This window comes from Anopheles moucheti (assembly GCF_943734755.1).
Source record: "Anopheles moucheti chromosome X unlocalized genomic scaffold, idAnoMoucSN_F20_07 X_unloc_2, whole genome shotgun sequence".
In the NCBI taxonomy this organism is placed as follows: domain Eukaryota; kingdom Metazoa; phylum Arthropoda; class Insecta; order Diptera; family Culicidae; genus Anopheles; species Anopheles moucheti.
The window spans coordinates 1,182,501-1,192,500 of NW_026453526.1; positions in this window are offsets into that span (position 1 = coordinate 1,182,501).

A 10,000-nucleotide genomic window follows, 5' to 3' on the forward strand; every position below is an offset into this window, starting at 1 on the left:
ATTTACGGGCTTTTTGGTGCGAATTACGGGCTTTTTGGTGCGACTTATGGGCTTGATAGGGCAATTTACGGGCTTTTTGGTGCGACTTATGGGCTTGATAGGGTAATTTACGGGCTTGTTGGTGCGACTTATGGGCCTGATAGTGCGACTAACGGGCTTGATAGGGCAATTTACGGGCTTTTTGGTGCGACTTACGGGCCTGATAGTGCGACTTATGGGCCTGATAGTGCGACTAACGGGCTTTGATAGTGCGACCAACGGGCTTGATAGTGCGACCTATGGGCTTGATAGTGCGACTAACGGGCTTGATAGTGCGACTTATGGGCTTGATAGTGCGACTTATGGGCTTGATAGTGCGACTTACGGGCTTGCTTTTCCATGTTTTTCGCATCGAGCTTCGGTTCGTTTCGAATAATTTTGTCCATGTTTTTCGTTTGCTACGAGAGGTTCGGTTCGTTTTCAGTTATCCCTGTGTTCATGGTTTTCGTGTGCTTCGAGAGGTGTGGTCCGTGTTTTTGAGTACTCTTGTCCATGATTCTCGTGTGCTTCTAGAGGTTTGGTCCGATTTTCAGTACTCTTGTCCATGACTTTCACATGCTCTGATAGGTAGGTTCGTTCTCAGTTATCCCTGTGTTCATGGTTTTCGTGTGCTTCGATAGGTTTGGTCCGTGTTTTTGAGTACTCTTGTCCATGATTTTCGTGTGCTTCTAGAGGTTTGGTCCGATTTTCAGTACTCTTGTCCATGCTTTCACATGCTCTGATAGGTAGGTTCGTTCTCAGTTATCCCTGTGTTCATGGTTTTCGTGTGCTTCGATAGGTTTGGTCCGTGTTTTTGAGTACTCTTGTCCATGATTTTCGTGTGCTTCTAGAGGTTTGGTCCGATTTTCAGTACTCTTGTCCATGCTTTCACATGCTCTGATAGGTAGGTTCGTTCTCAGTTATCCCTGTGTTCATGGTTTTCGTGTGCTTCCATAGGTTTGGTCCGTGTTTTTGAGTACTCTTGTCCATGATTTTCGTGTGCTTCTAGAGGTTTGGTCCGATTTTCAGTACTCTTGTCCATGACTTTCGTTTGCTTCGATTCGTTCACTCTATTACTCTTGTCTGTGGTTTTCGTTTGCTTCGATTCGTTCACTCTTATTACTCTTGTCTTTGGTTTTCGTTTGCTTCGATTCGTTCACTCCATTACTCTTGTCTGTGGTTTTCGTTTGCTTCGATTCGTTCAGTCCATTACCCTTGTTTGCGGTTTTCGTTTGCTTCGATTCGTTCAGTCCATTACTCTTGTATGTGATTTTCGTTTGCTTCGAGTCGTTCAGTCCATTACCCTTGTCTATGATTTTCGTTTGCTTCGAGTCGTTCAGTCCAATACTTACCTTTGTCTATGATTTTCGCTCTAGCCCAGTCGCCCTGCGCTCTGGAAATCACATTCCAACTCTATCACCGATAGTGCTCACACCTTGGAAACCACATTTCACCCGGGGAACCTTAGGGTGGATTTTGAGCCTTTCGGGATTGCGAAACCATCATTTAACACTCTAAACTTAATTTCCGCAATCCCAGACGCACTTTCCATATGGTCTCCAAAAATGCGTGTGAGCTGACCTGGTCCCTTATAATAGGCAATGAACACGATTTTGGAAAAATATTTTTATCAAAATTTTTTGACTCACCGGGTAAAATCGAATTTACTTGGGAAAAATGTTCTAGCAGGGGCCCTCCCATACAAAAATTTTTTCTTCTCAAAAATGATTTTCGTTTCACTTTTCATACTCAGGGGAGTCTAAAATTGATGTTTTGAGTCACCGAGAAAAAAAAATTTTTTTGACCCGAGCTTGTGTCGGCGACCCAAAATCGACGCACTTGGGAAAAATGTTCTAGCAGGGGCCCTCCCATACAAAAATTTTTTCTTCTCAAAAATGATTTTCGTTTCACTTTTCATACTCAGGGGAGTCTAAAATTGATGTTTTGAGTCACCGTGAAAAAAAAATTTTTTTGACCCGAGCTTGTGTCGGCGACCCAAAATCGACGCACTTGGGAAATATGTTCTAGCAGGGGCCCTCCCATACAAAAATTTTTTCTTCTCAAAAATGATTTTCGTTTCACTTTTCATACTCAGGGGAGTCTAAAATTGATGTTTTGAGTCACCGTGAAAAAAAAATTTTTTTGACCCGAGCTTGTGTCGGCGACCCAAAATCGACGCACTTGGGAAAAATGTTCTAGCAGGGGCCCTCCCATACAAAATTTTTTTCTTCTCAAAAATGATTTTCGTTTCACTTTTCATACTCAGGGGAGTCTAAAATTGATGTTTTGAGTCACCGTGAAAAAAAAATTTTTTTGACCCGAGCTTGTGTCGGCGACCCAAAATCGACGCACTTGGGAAAAATGTTCTAGCAGGGGCCCTCCCATACAAAAATTTTTTCTTCTCAAAAATGATTTTCGTTTCACTTTTCATACTCATGGGAGTCTAAAATTGATGTTTTGAGTCACCGTGAAAAAAAAATTTTTTTGACCCGAGCTTGTGTCGGCGACCCAAAATCGACGCACTTGGGAAAAATGTTCTAGCAGGGGCCCTCCCATACAAAAATTTTTTCTTCTCAAAAATGATTTTCGTTTCACTTTTCATACTCAGGGGAGTCTAAAATTGATGTTTTGAGTCACCGAGAAAAAAAAATTTTTTTGACCCGAGCTTGTGTCGGCGACCCAAAATCGACGCACTTGGGAAAAATGTTCTAGCAGGGGCCCTCCCATACAAAAATTTTTTCTTCTCAAAAATGATTTTCGTTTCACTTTTCATACTCAGGGGAGTCTAAAATTGATGTTTTGAGTCACCGAGAAAAAAAAATTTTTTTGACCCGAGCTTGTGTCGGCGACCCAAAATCGACGCACTTGGGAAAAATGTTCTAGCAGGGGCCCTCCCATACAAAAATTTTTTCTTCTCAAAAATGATTTTCGTTTCACTTTTCATACTCAGGGGAGTCTAAAATTGATGTTTTGAGTCACCGAGAAAAAAAAATTTTTTTGACCCGAGCTTGTGTCGGCGACCCAAAATCGACGCACTTGGGAAAAATGTTCTAGCAGGGGCCCTCCCATACAAAAATTTTTTTTGACTCACCGGGTAAAATGGTCGCACTTGGTAAAAATGTTCTAGCAGGGGCCCTCCCATACAAAAATTTTTTCTTCTCAAAAATGATTTTCGTTTCACTTTTCATACTCAGGGGAGTCTAATATTGAAGTTTTGAGTCACCGTGAAAAAAATTTTTTTTTGACTCACTGGGTAAAATGGTCGCACTTGGGAAAAATGTTCTAGCAGGGGCCCTCCCATACAAAAAATTTTTATTTCTCAAATCGATCCGTGGTTTCACTTTTCATACTCTAGGGCCCATTTGCTTCAACTTTGGAAAAATTTTTCGATGATGAAAAATTTTCACCTTCGACGTCCATCGACCACTCGACCCGAACTTGGTACTTTTGTATGGAGGTACCCGAGTGGTGACTTTTTCATACAAAAATTTTTATTTCTCAAATCGATCCGTGGTTTCACTTTTCATACTCTAGGGCCCAATTGCTTCAACTTTGGAAAAAATTTTCGATGATGAAAAATTTTCACCTTCGACGTCCATCGACCACTCGACCCGAACTTGGTACTTTTGTATGGAGGTACCCGAGTGGTGACTTTTTCATACAAAAATTTTTATTTCTCAAATCGATCCGTGGTTTCACTTTTCATACTCTAGGGCCCATTTGCTTCAACTTTGGAAAAAATTTTCGATGATGAAAAATTTTCACCTTCGACGTCCATCGACCACTCGACCCGAACTTGGTACTTTTGTATGGAGGTACCCGAGTGGTGACTTTTTCATCCAAAAATTTTTATTTCTCAAATCGATCCGTGGTTTCACTTTTCATACTCTAGGGCCCATTTGCTTCAACTTTGGAAAAAATTTTCGATGATGAAAAATTTTCGCCTTCGACGTCCATCGACCACTCGACCCGAACTTGGTACTTTTGTATGGAGGTACCCGAGTGGTGACTTTTTCATACAAAAATTTTTATTTCTCATATCGATCCGTGGTTTCACTTTTCATACTCTAGGGCCCAATTGCTTCAACTTTGGAAAAAATTTTCGATGATGAAAAATTTTCACCTTCGACGTCCATCGACCACTCGACCCGAACTTGGTACTTTTGTATGGAGGTACCCGAGTGGTGACTTTTTCATACAAAAATTTTTTTGCGAATACGTGTTCGTTCGCGATCATTTAGGCCATGAACAACAAGTCCGCTGCGATAGAAATAGTGCATTGTAGTTACTCGACGAGAAAAAAAATCGGGACTTAGAAAAATTTTTGAAAGTCAAATCGTATTGACTTCCAACAACACCTGATAATAAACACACATTGCCTGTTGCACCACAGTTCGCATTTGACTTAACAAATCGCCTGTTGGTACGCACATCACCATCGACTTTACCAATCGCGTTTCGCACCGCTAATCCCACTTGGCGTGGAGCCACGCACATAATGTTGCGAGGAGAGTATTAATCGGGACTTAGCGTTTTAAGCTCGCGAACACTCCACTATGGGAGTGCACGCAAGCACCAACTGTACACACACAACACAACAATCACTCTCGCGAACACTCCATTCCCAAAGTGAACGCGAGCACCAGCAAGCATGGGTCGCCTGAGAGGATCGATGCGAACGCATCTCTACAACTCGCAGCTCCCAGCCTGTAGTCCCGTCGTTTGCGGGCGGTCGAAGGTGTCGAAACTAGTTGTATCCACGGTCGACGGAAACACAGCCACCAGGGTTCCCTGTGGTAAGGTACTTCCACGTGCAGCGTGCTCCCGCCCGTTGCGGCTCAGTCTAGTGCTATAGCGGGGATGAGACGTCAGTGTGCGCGGGGCAGCACCGACGGATCTCGGAGGGTTGTTAAGCCCGCTAGCTTCCGATCACCTAATGGGTTTGAGAAGCGCTATCAGCTCGGATTGGATACGACCTTAGAGGCGTTCAGGCATAATCCAGCGGACGTAGCGTCATACCAAAGTCCGGTCGAACTAGTATTGAGCCAGTGGTCCGTACCTGTGGTTCCTCTCGTACTGCACAGGAATTCCGTTAAGATAGCGGCAAACAGCACACACCAGTAGGGTAAAACTAACCTGTCTCACGACGGTCTAAACCCAGCTCACGTTCCCTTGAAAGGGTGAACAATCCTACGCTTGGTGAATTTTGCTTCACAATGATAGGAAGAGCCGACATCGAAGGATCAAAAAGCCACGTCGCTATGAACGCTTGGCGGCCACAAGCCAGTTATCCCTGTGTGACATTCGAGCAGTCGAGCTGTTCGGACGTGGTGTATTTTGCTCCTGAGTGAGTTAAAAATTGTGGCGTTAAATTACCTCGGAAAGTCTCGAATTTGTTCATAATCAGTCTATAAGAGGGTGTTTAGAGTGACTTTAGTGAAAACCGGACGAAAATCGGTGCATTAGTGGGCCAAAAAAGTGAAAAACATTGCCCCATACATTTTGTATGGGGAACAATTTTGGCAATAAAACCGTGCTAAATTGGTGAAAATCAACGCGGTTTGCGTTTAAAACGCATAAATAGACGCCAGTGAAGTGTTTTTTACTTATAAACAGTGTTTGCCGGCGATATTTAGCGTAAAATACGGAGTGGCAAATTTGTGCAAACATTTGGAACAACAACAACAACAATAGTGTGTGCGTGTTGTGAGTTTGCGCAAAAATCCGGTCCAATCGGGCCGGATGAGGTGGCAAATGATAGATTCTGTGTCCCCGATCGGCCAATAGCCGAAAACCGGAAGAAAATCGGTGCAGAATTGGGAAAAAACAGTGACGGCAAAAACGCGCATGGTGCTACCGCTGCGGCACGTGTTCTGGAAGTGACTGTTGTATATACAAAAACGTTAATAACTTCGCGAGTTTTGGTCCGATTTTGCTGCGGTTTGCACTGTTGTGCTAGTTTTAGTGCATTTAATACGATCCGTGCATAAAAATAGTGAAAATCGCGAAAATAATTTTTGACATTTTTGTGACAACCCGGGACGACCCAACAGACATAAATTGATAGGCGAGCAGTCCCCAACAGACAATTTTTCAAATTGACGGTTTCTGCTCGAAAACTGCTCGAAACCAAAAAGGACGCAGAAAATTCTGGGAAGCTGTGGGGGGTCATCGGCAGCTCGAATCTGCTCGATTCGGACAGTTTTTATCGAGCTCGAAACTGCTCGAATTCCCGATTTTTGCGGGAAATTGCCGGGAAAAATCTGGGAACGACTGCAAAAATTCGGAAAGGCGTTTGCAAGCAGGGAAACACCCCCCCTGACCACTAAGACCTGCTTGGGTCTCTAAAATGGCGACAACTCGTACATCGCGTCCTCGGTCGGAATCGACAGAGGAAAGGCCGGGGCGATCCCTTTCGGCGGTAGAGCCGAAGGTCATTCTCACCAGAGCCTCGGCGTTGGCCTCAAAGTCGGTGAACCCGGACATGGTCGAACTGCGAAAGGTGCTCGGGGAAATGTCCCTCGCCAACGAGCAGCTTCGGGCCATGGTGAAAGAGCTGCAGCAAGAGCTGGTGATGCTGCGACAGCGTACCGTGGCCAACGAAGATATGGCCCGGGAGGAGCGGAAGCTGGCCCGCGAAGAATTTAAGCTGGCGCAAGAGAAATTCCACCAGGAGCTGCAGTGGAATAAGGACCAGGCCCGCCAGTGGTATGAAGAGACGCAGCGTCTCAGAGGCGAGCTGGCAAAGGAGACTGCGTGCCACCAGGAGTTGCTGGCACAGATGCTTGGTTGCGGCGGTAACCAAGCTCTGCAACCGCAGCAGCAGGCGCAGCCAGCTGTTGCGCAGCAGCAGCCTCAGAGGCAGCAGAAACAGCAACAGCAACGGCCTCCGTCGAAGCAGGCGACATCGCAGAGCTCCCTGCAGCAACCGCAACAGCAGCAACAACAACAGCAGCAGCAGCGGATGACGTATGCTAACGTGGCGGCCGAGACATCCGGCACGCAGGCTTCCCAGGGCGGTTCTTGGACGGTGGTGGGGCCTCGTAAAGCACCGCAGAAGTCGCAGCAGCAACAACAACAGCAGCAGCTGGCCAAGCCGCGACCACAATCTGCGGCGGCGAAGCATTCGGCGAAGAAGAAGCTGGACGCCATCGAGGTTGCCCCAGGCGAGGGTCAGTCTTGGACCGACGCGTATCAGCTGATACGCAGCGCTCCGTCGTTGGCCGAAGACCAGGCCAAGCTTGGAGTGGGACGACGAACGACGCGGGACCGGCTGGTCATGAACTTGGAGGACGGCGCCAATGCTGAAGCAATCCTGCAACGAGTGCAGGAGGTCTTTGCACAGTCTGCAGCTCCGGCCACCATCCGCCTGGTGACAGAAACGGTGGAGGTCCGCCTTGATGAGGTGGACCCTTTAGCGGTGGCATTGGATGTGGCGAAGGCGGTGACGACCACCAGTTCGGAGTCGGTGAGCGAATCCGCTGTGCACCTAGTGAAGGCGTGGAACGGTACGCAGACGGCTTACGTTCGGATGACACTCAAGGCGGCGGAGTTGATGCACCAACAGCTAGTACGAGTGCTGCACACCTCATGCTTGGCGACGAAACTGACACCACCGACGCGGGGCCAGCTACGGTGCTTCAAATGCCTGGAGCACGGACACCTGCGGCACCAGTGCAAGAGCGGGACGGATCGATCGACGCACTGCATCCGCTGCGGCCAACCGGGCCACCTGGCCCGAGCCTGCACAGCGGAGGTGTGTTGTGCGGTCTGCAAGGGCCCTCACCGAGTAGGACACCCGTCCTGCACCCGGAAGGTCTGAAGGTTTTGCAGATCAACCTTGGGCGCAGCCGTGCAGCGCAGGACATCATGCTGCAGACGGCTAGGGAGATCGGAGCGCAGGTGGTGATAGCGTGTGAGCTGTACAAACCACCTAGAGACAGCGTGCGGTGGGCGGTCGACGAGGCTCAGAGCGTAGCGGTAGTGGCGACTGGCGGCTACCCCATCCAACGACTGGGGAGTTCATCGGTGCCTGGGCTGGTAGTTGCCACCATAGCCGGGATAACGTTTGCCAGCTGCTATGTGTCCCCCAACATCGGACAAGCGGATCTCGGCGACTACCTGGAAGCGGTTGAGCTCACGCTCACGGGACAGGATCCCATGGTTCTGGCTGGGGACTTTAACGCCTGGAACCAGGAGTGGGGCAGTTCAAGAACCACGGCGAAGGGTGAGGACTTGCTGAGTGTTGTTGAGCACCTCGGACTTCGAACGCTCAACCGAGGGAACACACCCACTTTCAAGGGCAACGGTGTTGCACGGGAAAGCGTCATCGATGTGAGCTTCTCGAGTCCCTGCGTAGCGGAGCCAGGCAGTTGGAGTGTGAGTAGCAGATACTCCGGTAGCGACCACAGCTACGTGCTGTTCAGCGCTAAACTGCCTTCGACCAGCGGCCGACGTGCACATCAGCATCGGCCACACTGCAACGGGCACGGCGGTACAGCAGGCATGACGCGGCACGCGGGAACACGCTACAAAACAAGCCAATTCAATCAGGCTTGTTTTAAGCTGGCGCTTGGGATCGGTCGTTTCGACGATGTAAGCACACCTGAGGGCCTGATCAGGGGGCTCACAGAAGCGTGCGACGCAACGATGGAGAGGATCCACAAGACGAATTTCCGGCAGGCTCCGACGCTATACTGGTGGAACCCGGAAATCGCGAGGGCGCGAGATGCGTGCGAAGCTGCTGAGGCCAGGCTACGCACAGCAACGCAGACCGACGACCGTATCGCCGCTTCAGCCCGCTTGCTGGACGACCGTAGGGCTTTGGAACGAGAGATCCAGCGCAGCAAAGAGCGCTGCATGCAGGAGCTCATCGACGGAGTCGAGGACGATGTGTTTGGGTTGGGGTATCGAGTGGTTATGGCCAAGCTGCGCAGTCGAGCGCCGCCAGAATTGGACCGTTCTGTGCTGGAGCCGATCATCGACGCCCTCTTCCCGGCCCACCCATCGTTCGAGTGGCCGCCGATTGCGACGGAAAGCGACGAGGACGAAGAGCCCATCCGACCAGTCACCCGTGAAGAGATCCTTTGCATCGCTGAGGGGATGGCCACCTCAAAGGCGCCGGGCCTCGATGGAATTCCCAACGCGGCAGTGAAGACCGCGATGAGGGAGCACCCGGAAGCGTTCGTGCGGGCCTACAATGAGGTCCTGCAGAGCGGCGAGATTCCGGCATCGTGGAAAGTGGCACGCCTGGCGCTCATCCCGAAACCAGGCAAACCACCGGGCGAACCGTCGTCAAGTCGTCCACTGCTGATGCTGGGAGCGGCACCTAAGGGGTTCGAGAGACTGGTTTTGAACCGCCTCAATGAACATCTCGAGGATGAGAGCGCACCTCGTCTATCACAGGACCAATACGGCTTCCGCCGTGGACGCTCTACGGTCCAAGCTATAGAGAGGGTCATTGAGAAGGGACAGTACGCCAGGACGTTCCATCGCACCAACGGCCGGGATCCTCGATGTCTGATGGTGGCAGCGTTAGACGTCAGGAACGCCTTCAACACGGCCAGTTGGAAGGCGATCGCGATGGCCCTCCAAGAGAAGCGCGTCCCAGCAGCGCTCCAGAGAATTTTGCGCAGCTATTTCTCTGAGAGGGAAATGATCTTCGAAACAAGCGAGGGGCCAGTGCGACGGAAATTATCGGCGGGTGTTCCACAGGGGTCGATCCTCGGTCCGACCCTCTGGAATACCATGTACGACGGCGTACTGCGGCTGACACTGCCGGACGGCGTGGAAACAGTCGGGTTTGTGGATGACCTGGTGGTCCTAGCTGCCGGGACAACACCACAGGAGGCAGCTACCTTGGCGGAAGAGGCCATTTCTTTGATCAGCTCGTGGATGGAGGCTCATCACCTTGAGCTTGCGCCGGCCAAGACCGAGCTGGTCATGATCTCCACGATGCGAAGGGCAAACTCCCGTCACCCGG